Source organism: Apium graveolens, chromosome 11, assembly GCF_009905375.1.
Source record: "Apium graveolens cultivar Ventura chromosome 11, ASM990537v1, whole genome shotgun sequence".
In the NCBI taxonomy this organism is placed as follows: domain Eukaryota; kingdom Viridiplantae; phylum Streptophyta; class Magnoliopsida; order Apiales; family Apiaceae; genus Apium; species Apium graveolens.
In genome coordinates, this window is record NC_133657.1 from 123,799,151 (window position 1) to 123,818,466 (window position 19,316).

The 19,316-nt window shown below is 35.8% G+C and overlaps 1 long non-coding RNA gene across 1 annotated transcript; it reads left to right on the forward strand.

Moving 5' to 3' along the window:
• Positions 1-7,923: 7,923 nt before the first annotated feature.
• Positions 7,924-8,334, forward strand: LOC141697860 (uncharacterized). Its single transcript, XR_012564864.1, has 2 exons — positions 7,924-8,131; positions 8,233-8,334. It is a non-coding gene; the product is annotated as an uncharacterized LOC141697860 (long non-coding RNA).
• The last annotated feature ends 10,982 nt before the right edge of the window (positions 8,335-19,316 follow it).

A 19,316-nucleotide genomic window follows, 5' to 3' on the forward strand; every position in this document is an offset into this window, starting at 1 on the left:
CTCGAGATATATTGCAAGTATTTCTGAACTTTCTCATAACATGTTGCTAGTATTCAAAATAAATCTTGTTTTATATTGCAAGCGCTTTAAACTAGTCAACCTTGAACCCTGATCATATCATTAAACTTGAGATGTAAGCTTTATTTCTTGTAAACCACCAACAGTTGATTTCCCAGATATTAAATCATACCAATACAATACTACTCCACAAATACATACACACCATACACCAAGTATTTCAACAGAATTTCTTGAGCATACGGAAACTTATATACCCTGAAATACCCTATCACATCAAAGATCAATACCCTATCTTATCATTGAACCATTATTCTTCAGATACTTGATTCTTCATCAGGCTTGAAGCCGTTCTTTATATTTACACCTTGATACACCCTGGTGATACCTGTGAAATGTTTTATGCTCTGAGATAAATGTTTTATCAATGTTAATCATGATTCTGTTTTTATTGAATTGCAATAGTTATCATATTGAATTGTTTTAGAATTGGATGGTTTTATAAATGTAGACCAGATTCGTGGTCATATTAGGCCAATGCGTGCCTTGGATCCAGTATATAGAGCAAAGCTGGGAGCCTTGCTCGGGGTTAGTGCGTGTCTGATCAGCAGCCTAACCTTGGTTTTTAAAAATGAAAAGAATATACAATTCTATTCATTGCTTATCTAGAAACTTGATTCTTATGAATTATTTTAACTGATCATTGTTGAACCTCAGTTATTTCTATTATGACTTGCTGAGCTAGTTAGCTTACTCTTGCAAATCTGCTATGTTATTTTACAATTGAAAAGGAAATTGTTGGCAGCGAGGATTCCCAGTGCAGTGTGCGAGCTAGGGTTCCAGGATAAGATGGACCGAGTTAGAAGGAGCTTTATAATGTAGATGAGTTATATAAGATTGTAAGAATGATATCATTACCAGTTATAAGCGGAACTAGTTGGGATTTGGTACGATGTAATAAAAGTTAAGGTTGTAGCTTATTTTCATACTTTAACCTGTTGCGATCCATGGTTATGGTAAGAAGGGTCTTTGCATATATTACTTTCATAAGCAGGTATTTATATATTGAGTGTGTGTGTGTGTTGTGAACCCCAAACTTCTGACCCGGGTTTGAAGGGCGTCACAAGACGGCTCCATCTTCCATCCCATAAACCTGTTCCGGAACTCAAAGACTTGCTAGGTCTTTGACTTGCTAGACTAATCGGTTTAGTAGTGCGCGCAATCGAGTTAGCCGCTTACGCAACCTCAATAGGCCACTCTGGCCCCTATGTATCCAATATCTGATCGTTTTTATCCAGTTTTCGAATCACTTGTACCTATCTTAGTTTAAAATCGTTCATTTAATAGCACACATAAAATTGTTTCACAAATGATTTTCATTTGGAGATAGGTACCTTTTCGAAGTTACTTTTTCCCAAAACAGATTTAAAACAATTAGTTATAACTACATGGGATACGTAACTTAAAACGTTTATGTTCATGTTGGACAATAAAACAACAGTTTATTCATATATATTGAACCATAAAAGAATGGTCAGGGGTACTTGCCTCGCAAAGCTTTACAACTATTATTGATTAACCTTGGACCGACTTGGACGTTCGGGCTTTATCGCCTAACTATTAGACCATCCTGGATCCGACTTCAACACTCAGGCCCGTCGATTGGAATCTTGCTGAGCTGGTCGACCGATCACTAGGCTATTTTTAGTTCGATGTCAAATCTCGGGTCCTCCAACTAGAACCTACATAGTCGAACTACCCTATGTTAGACAACCAATTATGCTTGACATATCCTCGCTAACAATTATACCTGAACGATAACAAATCCCGACTCGTAATTATACACATTATTGTAATATATGTAACAACTAGGGTTCACATACTCAAGATTCGGTTCTGTAATCATTTTCAGAAAATACATGTACCCGTCGCTTCGAAAAAATAGGGTTGTCAATTATATTTTATCACAACACGCAAGTACGTTTCATAAAATATTTATAATTATATAGTTATATACGTTTGACTAGTGATCCCGGTAATCACAGGATATGTCCCCGTATTTTTGAATTTAATTTCCCAAAAATTGGGCAGCATCTCCTCTATTTATCGGCCTACCCGTCGAAACATAATCGACGTCCAATTCCCAACAATCACAGTTTTACAATTTCGAATCTCGATACGACTTTTAAAATAAATAATTATTTATATTCCGAAAAATAATTATACGAATCACTTTATTTGTTTTATATATTTAGGACATAAAATTAATCATCACCGTCCACCGTCGACTCGCTGAGGCTCATCGTCGACAGCGGAAAAATTTATTGGTGCCCGAAAATATTCGGGTGTCCGAATAAATTTCACAGATTAAAATCATTTCCCGCACGAATTATAATTTAATATCACGAATTTTAATCAATAATTCCCTGCATTAAAAGGAAATCAAAATTAAAATTATAACAACCAAATTCAACTTCACGCACACGGCCCAACAAGAGCCCAACGCCCAACAGAGAAGCCTAGTCACAGAAGCACGGGAACACAACCAAACAAACACACGGCCACACCGCCGCACACACAAACACACACGAACACACTCACACAACACACACACACTTCACATACACACACACACAGTAGCACATATATACATACGTATATACACAACAGAGTAAGCATCAACTGAGAAGTAACGAAACCAATCGGAAAAAGATGGCCGGAATAATTACCGGAACAGGAAAGCCGGAGAAAAGCACTGGAAAACAAGAAAAGAATGGGGAAAGAGAAGTGGAGGAAAGAACAGCAAAGAAAGATAGGAAAGAGGGAGAGATATGAGAGGAGAGATCGAGCAGAGAGAGTAAGAAAGAGTGAGGGAGAGTTAGAGAGATAAGGGAGAAGAGAGACAGTAATGTATATTAAAAAAAATTATTACTAATAATTTCTTCTGCAGCCACGCCTCACCAAATGTCTAAGAAGCCAACACGTATTCATAAAGATAAATATGAGCTCCTCGTAGCATAATTTTGACCCGAAATTCGCTTTTTAACGAATAAACTTGCGGGTAGAATAAATTCGTAAAATTATCAAAATAGACTTAAAATTCTAGGAATAGTTAAAACTTAATAAAATAAACTCTTCATAATTTTTAAACCATTTTTGAAAAGCGCAACAGACTCGCAATTAACGATTTAACGAACAAACGTGCGGGTGGATTTAATCAGAAAATTTTCCGAAATAATTTTAAAATTCTCAAATTATTATAAACTTAATAAAATATGAGTTTCGTAATTTTTTGAAGTATCCTGAAATTAAATACTGAATTTACAAATAAATGTAATCAGATATCATTTAAAGATAAATAATTAATGAAATATTGATTTCAAAATTTTAGAAAATCCCAAAAATAATTATTGAAATTATAAAATTATTAAAATAATTTTAGAGATAATCCTAATATTTATGAGAATAAATCTTCAATACAATCACTTTTAAATGTGAAAACAAAACTATACAGCTCAACAATCAACCATATAAATAATCCTTGAACGCAAACAAGTCACACTCAGTTAATAATAAGGCAACACACAGTTGACAGAACCACAACTCATTTTATTTATTTAATTATTCGATAATTACATTCTTAATTATACGTATATGCGAGTCGTTATATAGGATTTACTTTAATAGAAGCAAAAGTTAAACTATAAGGAGGAAATTAACTGAAAAAGAGAGTTGTTACTTATGAAGTTAACCGGAAGGATTGTTCTTTTTCTTGTCTGAATCTATTTTTAGGTAAGAAGTTGTAGGATTAGATTGTATATGCTCTTACTACATTACTTATTACTTTCTTCATCAAAATATTTACTTGATCCACAGGTACTCATGCGGCATCTCGTGGTGGGGTTCCAAGAGAGAAAAGACCCGATCCTTCAATATTATGACAAGAACTTAAGACATAAGTTTTTCCCCTCGCTGCTTGTTTTGATGAAAATATTGAGTCTGTTGAACGCTTACTAACAGTAAATTTAGGCTTAGTCGAGGTTAGCTCAGTGACATGTTCTATATGGCTGGATGGATTAGTGGATAATGGTTTTTTTATATCGTTGTAGTTTTAATATTGGATTGTTGGATTATGTAATTAGTTTCGATATTGGATGGTTAATTTTGATATTTAGTTAGTTTTGAAATTTGGTGAATTGGATAATATAGTTGGCTAATTGAATGTATCTTTGATTTTGGTATATTGATGTTCGTATATACTGGTTATTTGATTTGGTATATTCCTTCTGGGTATTTGAATTTTCATATTTGGGTGTGTCATATATACAAGGAATTGATGTCTTATTTAAAGATAGAACATCAACTTGATTTAATATAACTGATGTTAAATTATATCTTTAGCAACGGCTCAAAAGTGATCCCAAATAGAGGCTCACATAACCGATGTCTAATATTGTTGTTTATATCAGTCTAGATAATAGCCGATATCAAAAGTACTTAATTACAACATCATGATTTACACAAACGTTATCTTTGTCTTTTTTTTCCTTGTGTGTCACATGTTTAAATTGATAGAAATTACAAGATAACTAATATTGAACTCGTGATCCTGTGTTAGAATGTAAGATAATAAATAAAATATCAGTTTTTAAGTTAGAACTATTGTTTAGGTAAATTTTAAACATCGGTTGTGAATCGATGTCTAAAAAGCTGGAACCTATCTCTACACATACGAAAACATCACTTATAATTTTTCGGTTCCTAAATGATGTCTATCGTTCTGTTTCTTGTAGTGATAAGAGGAATAAACCGGTGTTTGATTCTCGTAGTTTACTGTAGTATCCCGTTTAAGGCAATAATTTTCTCATACTATACTATTTAGACTAATAATTAATTAGATTGTATATATTATAGTAGCAACAACCAGATTACCGCATGCCTAAAAATGGTGAAAATGCAAATTAGAATACGGTAGTTTATATAATGAAAGGGCTCCAGAATTTCCTTTCAATATTTCTTATTCCTCTTACCCTGCATTTTGCAGGGTAGAGCAATCTAACCCTAAATATTCTTAGAATATAAAGACACACACACTGACAGCTTTTTTAAGCTATGGAAGATAAATCAACCAGCAACGCCATCGTCATCATCCAAAAGAGCCCGAATGAACCAAATATCAATGGAGGAAAAAAGAAAAAACGATTTAGTCTTTTCAGGACCGCAATGTTCCTGTTGCGAAATCGTCCTAAAGAAAAACCAAAAGCGACGAATATATTTAACGTTCCTAAATGTAACGATAAATCTAAATCAGATGGAAAATGGAAGAAGGTTGTTGGCTCAATGCGGCCATTACACATGCAGGACAACCTATTTACGCCACCACAAAGCCCGGTTCCTGACAAGGCTTTCTGTGTAGCCTCGACAATGTCTGAACGTTCCGAGGATGAATTTTTTGCATCATCTCCCTCTTTGTCCACAACATCTTGGGGCACATCAAGTTATGCATCGAGTACCAGTCTTCAAGATTTAGCAGGATCAGGAACAATAAAGCAGAGTCCATCAAGGAATAGTTTACGGAAAATGTCAGATAACATGAGTCGTTACGCCTCTGCTCTTAATCTTCATGATCTCGATATGGATGAAAAGATTGAGGAAGAAGTTGAGGATGACGATGATAATGTACTTGAAAACTGTGAGGCGGATAATTTGATTGATGCCAAGGCAGATGAGTTCATTGCTAGATTTTATGAACAAATGAGGTGCCAATAACTGGAATGCTGATAATTTCAAGTACAGTTGGGCGTTTCCATTATACAAATCTTTTTTTTCTTTTCTTTTTGATTTCATATTCGGTCTCACATATCATATGATGTTGTCTTGCATCATAGGTTGGGATAGATTATGAAAGTGAAAAATTATGTACAAGATTTGTACTCGTGTAGCTGCATACACGTTAATATCCTGGTTGTTTTATCTTCCAAATTATTTGAATACCCGTGTCATTACATTCTAAGTCAAATCTCTGGAACTAATCATATCCGGCACGTAGTTAAGGTCTGGGGTGATGTATCATGTATAGCAAAGTTGCAGGGAAAAGAATTGAAAGTGTTACGAAGATATATAGATAGGCATTGCTAGTTAGTTTGATGATTGTCTTTACATTGGTCTCAAAAAAAGTGTTCTGTCAAATGAGCAAATATCCATCAACACAATATCAAGGTCACTGTACATATCATCCTTCCGGAAACTAAAGAAATGGCAGTATTGCTATCAGATTTAGTAATAGATAACGCTTATAACTTTAAAAGCGCACCCAAGTAAAAGATTCATCAACCAGAACACTACAAGATGCATCCAAAAAACTGCAATACTCCCGGTGTCATATTGTACTACTCCATTGGCAGTATCTCACTTTTATTTGTTACCGCAGCATCAACAATGTTATGTGAAGAAACAAGATATCAGGAGGTTCCCATTTCTTGTTGCTCTTATTTGATTGGAAATAACCTGATTAACCCTACTAAAATCATTAGAAAATCCGTGAGACTAGTCCACCATATCAAATTCTCGCGGAGCTGAACCTCCATGAGTAGCATTGTTTCTTCGGTAGACCATCTTCTTATGTGTAGTGTCAGTTATCTAACCTCTTCTTCTAGTATCTGATTTAAGAGTGCTGATGTGAAAAACGTTTATTGAAACCTTTTTCTTGCCCTCAAACAAGTTAAAGAGTGCCGAACGTAAAAACTGGAAGTGTTAATTGTTTTTATAGTAAGATCAACTACAGAAATGTCCTATTATTTTTCCAGTGGTATAATTGTCAGGTATAATAAGAAGCCTTAGAAATACTAAAAAGCATCTTAATTGGCCATCACCAAGCTTTCCTAATCATTCGCCTAATCACCGGTTAGATTACTGGTTGATAATCAACAGGCATTTCAGTTTCCATATTTACCCTTACAAACATATCAAAAACTAAACTTGACAGTTCTGTTTTCATCTAGTATATACCTCTTTTTCCTTTGAAATATGCATGGTTGGTTTAATAAATCAACAAATTTTGTATGGGCTTTGGAATCTTTTCGAATCTAATAAACTATCTTGCTGCGAAATCTAATTAAACCTTTAAGAAACTCTATACCTGAAAAAGATTTTCTTAGCCTGAAACCTAATATTTCACCCTCTCACCCTGCAAACCTAATATTTCACCCTGCATTTGCAGGGCGAGCTAGGTTCTAGATAACATACCAATAGTTTAGTGATCTATCACTTTGCCATGGACGATAAAACCACAATTATCTCCAGCACCACCGACGATAAACCTGCAATGGTTGCAATTGTCTCTAGCACCACCGATGATAAAAGTGCCATTATCTCCAGCACGAATGGTAAAACCGCAATTATCCCCAGCACCACTGTCGGCCCATCCTGTTTCAGAGATGATCGTAAACAAGTCGTCAAGAAAAAGTCACGCTTCCCGTTGTTTAGAGGATCAAGGGTCAAGGCACGTAGCAACTCGAATGAAACAACAAAGCAAAACAAAATATCCAGTAAAAGCAAAGATGACAAAATAAAACATAATAATGTAGATCAATCCCCATCGCCCCATCCAAGTTCACCATCGCCTTTGTCCGCCAAGCATGGTACCTTGAGAAAATTCGCATCCGCTGGTAATCTTCAGGAATTAGCCAATATGAGCCTGAGCCCTAGTGTGTCGAATGACAATCTACAAGAAGCTGAGGGCACCATGAGCCAGAGCGATTCGCCTTATGATCTTTCTGATCATACGGCCCCGAGACACAAGCACAGTGTGTCCACGGGTAATATCCCTGAACTTATGACAAAGGGCGGCATGAGTTATAGCAAGTCTAATAGTAATCTCCAAGATTTCAATAAATTCGGAATGCGTCGATATGCATCAGCTCTTAATCTTCTTGATTTAGACATAAACGAAGAAGTTGACGAGGAAGAAGATGGTGACGATAAGGCACTTGAGAATTGTGCGGGAGATGTGATGATTGATGACAAAGCCGATCAATTCATTGCGCAATTTTACCAACAAATGAAGAGCCAGCATAAAGGAAGGCCGTAGTCAACACTAATAACCAGAATATAGGTGAAACTTGTGTTATGTGCACTCTGAGTGCTTAAATCGTTTTATCTCTTTATTTCGATCTTTCTTCTTAAATTCAAACATCGATATATTTTTTGTTGCAGTTAATCTATGGCTCAGCCAATGTAGCTTTGTACTAATTGTCAAAAGAACAATTGCAGAAAAGTATACTACATATACTGAAGAAAAGGAAGTGTTGTTCATCATCGGGTGCTGCATTATGTTTGTTGATAATATATAAGATCATACTAGGCTGTTAAAACTGCAAGGATTGTTTTTAATAATTTATAGTGTTTTTAATTTAATTTGATTTGCAATTCTTAAAATATAATTTTTTTATCTGTACAAGTTAGTGATATTTTTGAAATAAGTGATATTAAAAACAATAATGTTAATGATTGAAATATATAATTTTACTGATATTTATAATGGTGTATAAAAAAGATAATTATGTTTTAATTAAATTTTACCTATTCTAATTATTTTAAGATTTATTTTTGGTTTTATTAGGGATCAGTTGTATAACTTTTGTTAGCCCTAATATCTAGTATATATTGATTTACTTTAATCCAATACTATTATCCTGACTAATAAATTATCTCTAATTTTGTTTTAATAAAGTAGTATCATTTTATAAAAATTGAAAAAAGCCCGTAAATATATAGGTTCAAACATTATACAAATAAACAACTATCAAATTTTTAATATTTAGTTATTAGGGAACCTGTTATAAGTCCAAAAATCAAGTGAGACGGTTTTTGAAACTGTGCTCACCACTCAGAACTAATCTTTAGATGATGAGAGGCTATGTGATGAGATAGACATTGATGACACCATCAAAAAGTGTTTCATCAGTTTTTACTGAAGACCCTGTGAATGATCATGCACCCTCATGTGCAAATAAGTCTTCACGGGCCATCAGGTTTAAAGGTAGTACTCCTGAGGAGGATCTACTCAACTCCTCTCCAATTCAATTGAAGGCCCCTCTAGAAGGGTCAACTCCCCTCAAAATTATAGTTGATATTGCATCTACAATTGAGGCTATGAGTACAATTGTCAATGATCCATCCAACGGGGAGGTAAGAAAATAAGCACATTTAAGTGTCAGTCATGTGCAAGAAGGACATGAATTTGAGGCTATAGTACATGACAGTAACATGGCTAACTCCCCTCCAATTCCAATGGAGGTTGTAATAACCCCAATTTTTGGGAAATTTTTGAAACCCTAATGAATAGTGTTTTTGCTGAATGAGAAAACTTTTCATGCCACACTATGTAGGGGTTCTGATATGGATATTCTGAGATTTTATTAGTACTTTATATGGGATATAAGTGTATGTAAAGATCGTCAGAATCCAAATCCGAACACTTTGATTTTTCCTGGAAATACACTAGATATGGAAAGATTTGAGAAAAAGGTAACAGGATAAAAAGGATTTAAATTAAAGGATTATAGGAGAGGATCATAAAAGGAATATAATATATTGAGAAAGGTTAAGGGAACCTAAGTAATAAGATCCCGGGTATGATCCCTCAAACGATAAACGAAAACGAAAGTTAAGCGAACCGTATAACAGATCAGCGGTCATTAGGCAAACGATTAGGAAGCTAATCAAAGGGATTAGTGGGGATGATGTCATCCAACCAATAGAAAGAGGACAAAGGAAGGGTGATGACATCACAAAGTGATGCAAGCATGACATAGGAGGGAAGGAAGTGTGGTTGAATTATAACCACACAAAATCAAGGTTAATTAGGTAATTAACCTAAAACAAATCAAAAGCAACCAACCAAAAGCAAAACACAAAAATCATTTCATCTTCTTCAAGCCTTTGCTCTCGGCTTTTCTTGGAAAAAGCAAGGAGGAGAATTTCAAAACCATAGCTACACATCTTCAAAAATTATAAGGTTTGTTTCTTTAGCTTCCATAATTCATAACTTAGTTATGCTATAAGTTTGGATCCAAGAATCCAAGATTTACCTAGTTAATCAATTCCTAAAAGTTTAGGGTGAATAGTAACTTTCAAGAACAAATTTTGATTCTTGATTTTATTTGTAAAGACAAGGTAGCTTAAGCATAGATCAAGGCTTCCATGGGCATTCCAAGGATCTTTCATTGATTAAAAGCTTCAAGAAGGTATAAAACTTCAAACCCTAGCTTTACTTTTGAGTATTAGGAATGGTTTTGATTGTTATAGTTCATGAGGGGCATGATCCTTGTATACTTAGAGTGTGGTTGGATTTGTAATGAGTTTGAAGTTGTAAATCTTGATTATTGGTTAATGAACTTAAGTATAGCTTTTAGTTCATGTTTGAGGGTAGTATAAAGTTGATAATATTGGGTTTTGGGGCTGTTAGGATGGGATATGGATGGACTTTGATGGTATGAATGGATTGGGGTTGTTTGGTGATGGAATTGAATGGTATAAAATTGGGAAATCGCGTAAACATAGCCGTCGTAATGTCCGATTTTCTTTGGACTGTTTTTGTGCATAACATTAGGACCTGAGAACCCCCTGCTAGATTATGACCACTGCCATGTTTAGATAGCTCATGTTACGAGCTTCGTTTTGATATGTAGTTCGTTCGATTCCGATGCACGGTTTAGGAGAAACGACCGTTTCAAGTAACGGCGTTTCGCGAACGAAACTTTTTCCCTCGCCTTACTTTGAAACATAGGTTAAAGACCAAAAAGGGTTAATTAATGTATGAAACATTTATGGTAAGTGTGATAGGCAGTTAGTAAGACACTCGCGAAGGAATCGCCTTAAAACTCGTAAAGGTTAAATTATTAAAAATGGTGGAGCCGAGGGTACCCGAGTGACTTAAGCGAATCAGTGAGCGCAAAACAAGCGTTAGAGGCTAAGTTAGTTAAAGTATAGATTTACAAGTGACTTTGGTTTAATTCCAACTTACTTGTTGTTTATAGGTTACCAGACTCATCCCGAGCCATTCGTAACCCCAGTCGCTCAGGCAAGTTTTCTACCCGATATACTGTTGTTGTGATGTAAATATATGTATATGCATTATCTTGTGATAGTGCATGATTGTTATTAGCAAATTTTGCGATATATTGGAGCATGCTGATATGGTATATATGCATGTCTGTTTCGTAATCTGGTTATCTATCTGTTGATTTCAATGCTTATAGTTGCATAATACCTATGCTAGAAATAAGCAAGTAGTTGCGTATACCCTTAGTATAGGGGATAAAAGGTGAACATATTTCTAAACCGGGAGTCGATGTTCCCGAGTATATTATATATATATATATATTATATATATATGGATATAGTTTTTAAAACTATGGATCGAATAAGATTTATTCGATACCTTTATTTTACTTAATTGAATATTAATTTGAGTATTCATTCGAGGGCTTATGACTCAGTTTATTTTATTATTTGAATATTATTTGAATATTCATTCGAGGGCTTATGACTCAGTTTATATTATTATTGAATATTACTTGGATATTCATTTGAGGATGTATGACTCCTTTATTTTATGAATATTATTTATAGTATTCATTCGAGGTATTATGACTCCGCTTATTACTTAATAATATTCTTTATTGTATTAAAGAATAAGGTGTCGATAATCAAACTTACTTTTGATTATTCAAATAAAGATATTACTTTCGTATAAGTATATCTTTGATTATTTGCTATTCATTTCAAGTATAAGTTTTAATACTTCTACTTCAATTATTTTATAAAGATTATTCTTTATGGGAATATTATTTAAATAATAATATTCAGACATTTTCTAAATATTCCGGGGACTGATTTACTTCATTAAATCAGCTTCACTCCAAACATTCTTAAAAATGTTTTGCGAGTCTTCAAAATGATTTTTTTAAAAGTTAGAGCGGATCCCAAAACTCATTTTTTTTAAGATCCTCCTTTCGAAGGGGATTTAAATACTCGCTCAAAACCTGAGGGATCCGGCTCTGTGGTGTGTTTTATATTCGCAACAAGGTTGCTGTTTTGTTAAATGAATCGATTACTTACCCAACACTCGGGAAGTAAAATTCTTGGAACAAGTTAATCCATTAACAGGCATCGCCTGGGAAATATCGGTGAGTTCTCCTTTCCAACTAGATACGACTTCTTGGTGAAGCCGTATCAACAAGTTTCTACTTGGGGAAAGTGGGGACGAGCTTTACGTTTCAGAGTCATGGATTTCATCTGAACTAGGAGTGGCGTAAGTGGCCGAGTAGCGCCGGCCCAGCCTTATTATATTGGCCCAAATGGCCTGGAAGTTCCGCTAAGGCGGTCCATTCCTTAGGAGTTCAGTGTTCGGTTGACAAGTAAATCCGACAGGTTCTCCTCTACATGTAGAAAATGGTGGGGTTGCACTACTACGACTGATCATCGTAAGTGGTCTTCCTGGCGCGGCAAACTCCCGTAATGAGTTCATCATCCAATTGGATATTTCTGCAACACTACCCAGAGCACTTCGATAGAAAGGCTACGGTTGGGCGATTGTTGAGTGTTGGCAGGGTCAAGTTTTCAAAATGATGTTTGCATCAAATGAAGTATCTCATAAATTCATTTTATTTTGATGATATTTTAAAGGTTGAATCTATTCAAGTATTATCTTGTAGTCTCATCTATGTGATGAACTTTTGAACTATTTATAACTTGAACGGTGGTAGTTCAAGTAGTATTTGGAAAAGATATAAGTATATTGGAGTATCTTGTAACTTCATCTTTTAAAATTATATCTAGTAAATGATTATCTTATGTATGACAAAGATTTTCAGAAAAACGTTGAGACAAGGTTAGATATATTAGATCACCTTGCAACGATATTTTTATACAGTTATAAACTGGAACGTTGTGTGTATTATGCATGGAAGAGGACTTCCAATATTTTGAAAAGTATATATGTATATATATACTGAATATTTTGCGACTTCATCGCATTAAGATATCAACTTGGTTCATTTCTTTTGACCAAGACTTTCATGAGTATTATGAGTAGGCTCATATACTATTAATCATTATACATATTATTTTGGTGGGCTTGCTGCTCACCCTTGCTTTCTTCTTTCATCACACAACATCAGATAGACAAGATGAACCGGACCAAGCTTCCGATTCGCAAGAGGTTAGGAGACGTTCCGCAGTTTTCTAGAAGCACTGATGCCGCCATAGCTGAGGTAGGAACTACCAATAGGCTAGGCTTTCAACTTTTGATGTATCAGATTATGTATATTTATGAATTGTAATAATGGCAAAGAAATGTAAATTTATTCAGAAACCTGTTTAAGGTGTATTGGCATATAATTGTGGAATAAAACGATTTGTGATTATTTTTGGATATTCATCTCTGAGACTATAACTTGTGGTGTGTGTGTTTATTGTGGGGTCAAAGTACAGAGTAGTTGATTATTTATTAAGATTGGGTGTTGTTAAGGGAAATGGAACTCGTGACGACCCGGATCCCCGACCCCGGATCTGGGGGTGTTACAGAAATGGTATCAGAGCTAAGCGTTATAAACCTCAGAGATGATGGGACGTTAAGATAATAAGTTAACTAAGATAATAAGAACTCTTGCCAAGTTCATAGTCGGGCTACCTAACGTAGCACTGACAGTTAAAACCCTTATGGGAACCCTTATAAATATCATGATAGGAGCGTAGTTCGTTATCGTATATGGTAGCGGGACTCCGAACCCTGAGGTTGAGGAGCAACATCGTGATGATATTTTATTACTAATTGGAGATCGGATTGTGGATCCGATAGAGTGTCCTAATGCAGGACCGGATGATGTTGATATTGAGGATGTTGTCCTAGTAGGGATAGTTGTTGAGGAGGACCCCATGGAGGATCCTGACAGGAATGAATAAAGGACCACTGAGGAATTGATGACCATGGTTAGGGCAACTACCAGAGGTAGGATTGGCCGGTCACTACCGGAGGTTCGTTCAAGTTGTAAAGATAGTAGCCCCTTTAACGCGGCTTACTCATAAGACTGAGAAGTTCGAATGGACAGAGAAATGCGAGAACAGCTTTCAAGAACTGAAGCAGAGGTTGGTGATGGCCCCTATGCTGGCGTTGCCGGATGGAAAAAGGAGATTTTGTGATTTGTAAGTGACGCTTCGCATAAGGAATTAGGGTGCTTCTTAGCACAGCAAGATAATCGCGTCTGCGTCAAGACAATTAAGGTAATATGAAATTCGATATCCCCGCCCATGAGCTTAGGCTCGTGGCAATAGTTTTACCCTAAAGATTGGAGGCACTACTTGTATGGAGAGAAGTGCGAGAATTACCTAAGCCATAAGTGCTCTAGTACATTCTTACGTAGAAAGAGCTCAACATACGCCAGAGGAGGCGGTTAGAGCTAATCAAGAATTATGATTGGGAGATTTTTTATCATTCGGGGAAAGCCAATATGGTGGCGGATGCCCTTAGTAAAAAGGAGAGACTCAAGATGATAATGTCTTTTGGAGAGTTTATAAGAGATTTTGAGAAAATGGAAATAGTAGTGAAGGTAACCGGAGCCGGTACCGAAAAGCTGTTTGAGATAACAATACAGCCCGAATTATTGGAAAAGATCATATTATGCCAGAAAAAGTTATGAATGAAGGCAGAGAGCCAACAAATAGATAAGAGGTTAATACCGAGAAAGATGAGAAGGGAATAATGAGGTATTCCTATAGAATTTGGGTTCCAAAAGTTCAAGAGCTTAAGGATGAGAACTTAGATGAGAGCCATAGTTTGAGGAATAAGATTTAGGGCAAACCCTGAATGTGATAGTCAGGGAGGTTGCCATCAAGAAAGAAAGAACCCATAACATAATAGAGTGGAAAACAAGGTTTTTAATGTATAAGATAACCCCGATTATGGGAGAAGGTTGAAATATTTCATACTAAGGAAACAGAAAGTCGAGTAAGGAAAGGAGACCCGAGATGGTACTCCTATACGACAATTTATGGACCAGTCTAGACAGAACTTAGACTATTATCCCCAACCACCACTTTGAGGAAACAATGTGGTGTGAAATTCTTTCAGGACCTCTAAGTCGCTAAGCTCTCAGAGTTCCAAGGAACAAGCTGACCCAGTCGAGGCAAGAGCCTGGCTAAAGGAAATATAGGAATCATTTGAGATTCTAAATGATTGACGAATCACAAAAGACTGTTTTTATCACTTACCCTCCTAAGAGAGAGACCACCCGCTGGTGAAAGGCCAAGGAAGGCACGAAGCAAGAGATTATAATAAACTGATTAAAGTTCAATCAATTGTTTCGAGAAAGTAATTCCCAAGGTTATGGAGATAGCTTAAAAGCTTTAGAGCCAGAACAAAGGCAGACGAGTATGATGAATTAGGAATTTAAGTTGTAAAAGTTATCAAGATTCGTTTTGAGGACACGAATCCGGAATGACGGGATGTTTGAAATCAATGCTTATGTTGTGATTGGTTCGTGAAATAATGATAAGAGAAAGGAAAATAAAAAGAAACTGAAGTGGAAAGGAATATAAAGGCAATAGAGTTTGAGAAATGATAAGGGAGTTGGGTATGAGGAAACCCTAAAGACTCGTAGCAATAGAAATAGGAAAGTATGTAATCATTGGTATGAGGGTGATTCACCATGAGCTAAAGTTGATGGTTGAAGGCATACGAGTTATGTACATTTTATCCCCTTTAAGTTGAGAGGATTCGAGGAAACCTTGAAATAGTTCGAAGGATAAATAATGAGACGCGGATAGACTGAGGAGACAAGGAAGTAAGAAATTAGGAAAAATTGGATGAAGGAAGTGACCTTCAAGAATGTGAAGTGTAAGACCGGTGGCGTGATACCCAGAAAGGGAGACGCCATGTATGAAAGATACCCCAACATTGAGGTGACTGTTGAGATAAACAACAAAAGTAAATAAGGAATTATTAAGAAGAAGTTCATGTTGAACACGACCAATATCTTCCAGAACATCCTTGTTATCGTTACCAAATTAGGCAAGACAAGCGGATAACCGTTGTTATCTTTTGGAGGCCATATGAATTGACCTCAATTTGAATAAGGATGCTATTATGAAGTTAGGTATAGACTATCGAGGTGGGAATGATGAATATGATAATCTATCAAGGATATATGACTTAATTTATCCATGGAAGGATGCAGGTACCTTTTAAAGGTGGAATTAAGGATAGAACATTGGTAACTTAAAATGAATCCTAGGGGAATGCATACAGGTTGGCATTTCATCCTTAATCGGGATAGTATGAGTTTTGACAGTATGAATTGGAAAGGATTAAGGTAATAATAACCTTTAAGGATAAGTGGAGAAATTTTTCAGAAGTATATAGACAATGGTTCTAGTATTAGTAAATGGTATTTTGATATGCCCTGTATATAGGGAATACAGGAGGAACGATTGAAGAATAACCTTAGAGGTTTTACAAGGAGAAAGGAAATATTCGAAATTCTCAAGAAAAAAAAAATGTTGATAAAGGAAATATGACATAATTATAATGTTGCCAAGTGGGGCACGTGTTAAATCACGAGAAAGTATGGATCGAACCAGTAATGGTCGAAATTATTCAGGGCAATTAGGACTTAAGATAAAAGATGTTCTAATTATGATTGAGAGTCAGTCATGACAGTGATTAACCTCTAAAGACTAAGGCAATAACTTATGGAAAAAAAATGGTGATTTTTTTTTTTACTCAGCAGATTTTAAGGAAAGCATTTTCACATAAGCTGTGATTGAAATAAGGTAGAAAATTTATTTGGAGGTGGTTAATGTGACATTGACTGTAAGGAAAATTTTACTATCAGGAAAGGCCAAAGAGGTGGCCGACACTTTAAAGGTAAGTGGATAATTATAGGCGCGTGTGCCAAAAGAATACAGTGATGATGGTTAAAAATGTGAAGGTTGAATTATGGCTAGGAAGATTGACATTCCTTCTGATGACTGTGCAATACCCAACCGAAATAGTAGTTGGTAAAGGTATAATTCGTGTAATCGCCATGAACAGGCTATCTATCTTAGAAGGTCCTATCTTGAGATAAGCCAGGACCATGTTTCAAAAAGGACTAGATGAACCCTTGAGTTAATTCTTCTATTTAGGGCGTATGATTAAGAATGGTATTAACCTGCTATCGTTGCTTTGAGCGAAACTCTTCTGCAAATTTTATCTGCTTCATGTCATGTATGTATGTCAGAATCAGGAGTGTACGCCATGAATCATGAATGGTGATTATGTTACCTCCTTAGAAGGATTTGATACGACATGTATGGACTCCGTATGGTTAGCTATTAAGACTTCATGGAAAATGAATGACTACAGTAGGTTAGTAGTGGACCATAGTAATGCAGCAATGATTCTGCGAGTGGTGAGCTGATTACAACCGTGAGAGTTGTATTGGAATGGATGTTGAGGTTGAGTACCATTAATCGGGTCGTGGTAGTGTATAAGTTATCATTGATAGACTAATTAAGTAGAGTATCTACCTAGTGAATAATTATTCTTTCTTATCAATAGAGAGTCGTATTATTATACGAGGAAGGTTGCGGTGCAAGCATAAAATTCTAGTAACGATGATGTATAGAATGAGATCCCAGATTCGATTTTCGATGTCGAGGGAGTTTCAAAGGTGATTATGTATAAGCTCGAGGAAGAGTGTGGGTCCATAGAATGATGGACGGGATAACGAAAATATTTAGGCATGGGAAATACGAGGCTATAATGCTTAATGTTGATTTATATACGTATATGGTTTGTTCTCCTATGACAAACCTCTATAGTTCAGAGGTAGATTCCAAGCCAGATATTTTATGGCAATAAAATTTTTTTATGAATATACAATTCTCTTAAATTTGTTCTTTTCTCTTCTTTTCATTTCATGTAAGCTGAGAAGAACAACCCTTCCAGAAGGGGAGGTATTGCCGAATGACTATCTATCTGTGTGATAGAAGCCGAGTAGGATACCAGCTATTGTTTAATTGCTTGTCAAGTACTAAAGGCTGGCCACCTTCTGTACTAACTATGCGATATAACAAGTGTTCATGATCTTAGTGATCTCTCAACAAATTCCTTTACTTCTATTTGATTGATCAAATTTTGGAAAATAGAAACAACTGAAAAAGGAGTAATAAAGTGGTGGTAGTATGCGGAATGGGAACACATTCGTGATACTAAGGTTGACGTGGTTATTAAAAGGTTATAGAACGCTAACGAGCAAAAGTATAACCGGTATAATATTAGGAGCGGAAGGTAGTAGCGATTACGAACTGGAAAAGAATGGGTATTGAGAAGCAGAAGCTCTAATGTTAAAAGCAATAATGAGTGTCTGTGCAATAGACTTGAAAGAATTTGGAATGATCACTTAATTCGGATTGAGTTATCTTACGACAATAGATCATATGTCGTTATCGAGATGTCGCCTTATGAGATCCTTGAGGGAAGACAATGTCGATCTCCCTTATGTTAGGATGAAGTTGTAGAGCGCAAGATGCTCGGACCCGCAGTAGTCCAAAGGACCAAGAATATGATAGATCTAATCAGAGGACGGCTGGTAGTAGCCCAAGATGGACATGATAAGTATGTTGATTTGACACGAAAGGATAAAGAGTATGAAATAGGGGACCTAGTAATGTTATAGGTATCCCTTGGAAAGGATTGATGAGGTTCGGAAAGAAAGGAAAGCTAAGTCTACAATTTGTTGGACCCTTGGATATATTAAGACGTTTAGGAAGTTAGCATATGAGCTAGCCCTACCCCCGAACCAGTAGCAAGTTCATAACGTGTTTCACGTATCAATGTTAAGGAAGTGTAATTCAGATGCCAGATAAATAGAGGCATATGAGCGCATAGATATGCAACCCGACGTAACCTATATGGAGTAACCAGGAAGGGTTATAGAGTGAAAAGGAACAAGTGCTTAGGAGAAGGATTATCAAACTAGGCAGAGTTTGGTGGTAGAACCACAATGTGGGAAAATTGACTCGAGAGTTAGAAAGTGTAATGCTAAGCAAGTATCCCCATTTGTTTCCTATCTGATTCCGGGACGGAATCCTTTTAAGGAGGGGAGACTGTAATAACCCCAATTTTTGGGAAATTTTTGAAACCCTTATGAATAGTGTTTTTGCTGAATGAGAAAACTTTTCATGCCACACTATGTAGGGGTTCTGATATGGATATTCTGAGATTTTATTAGTACTTTATATGGGATATAAGT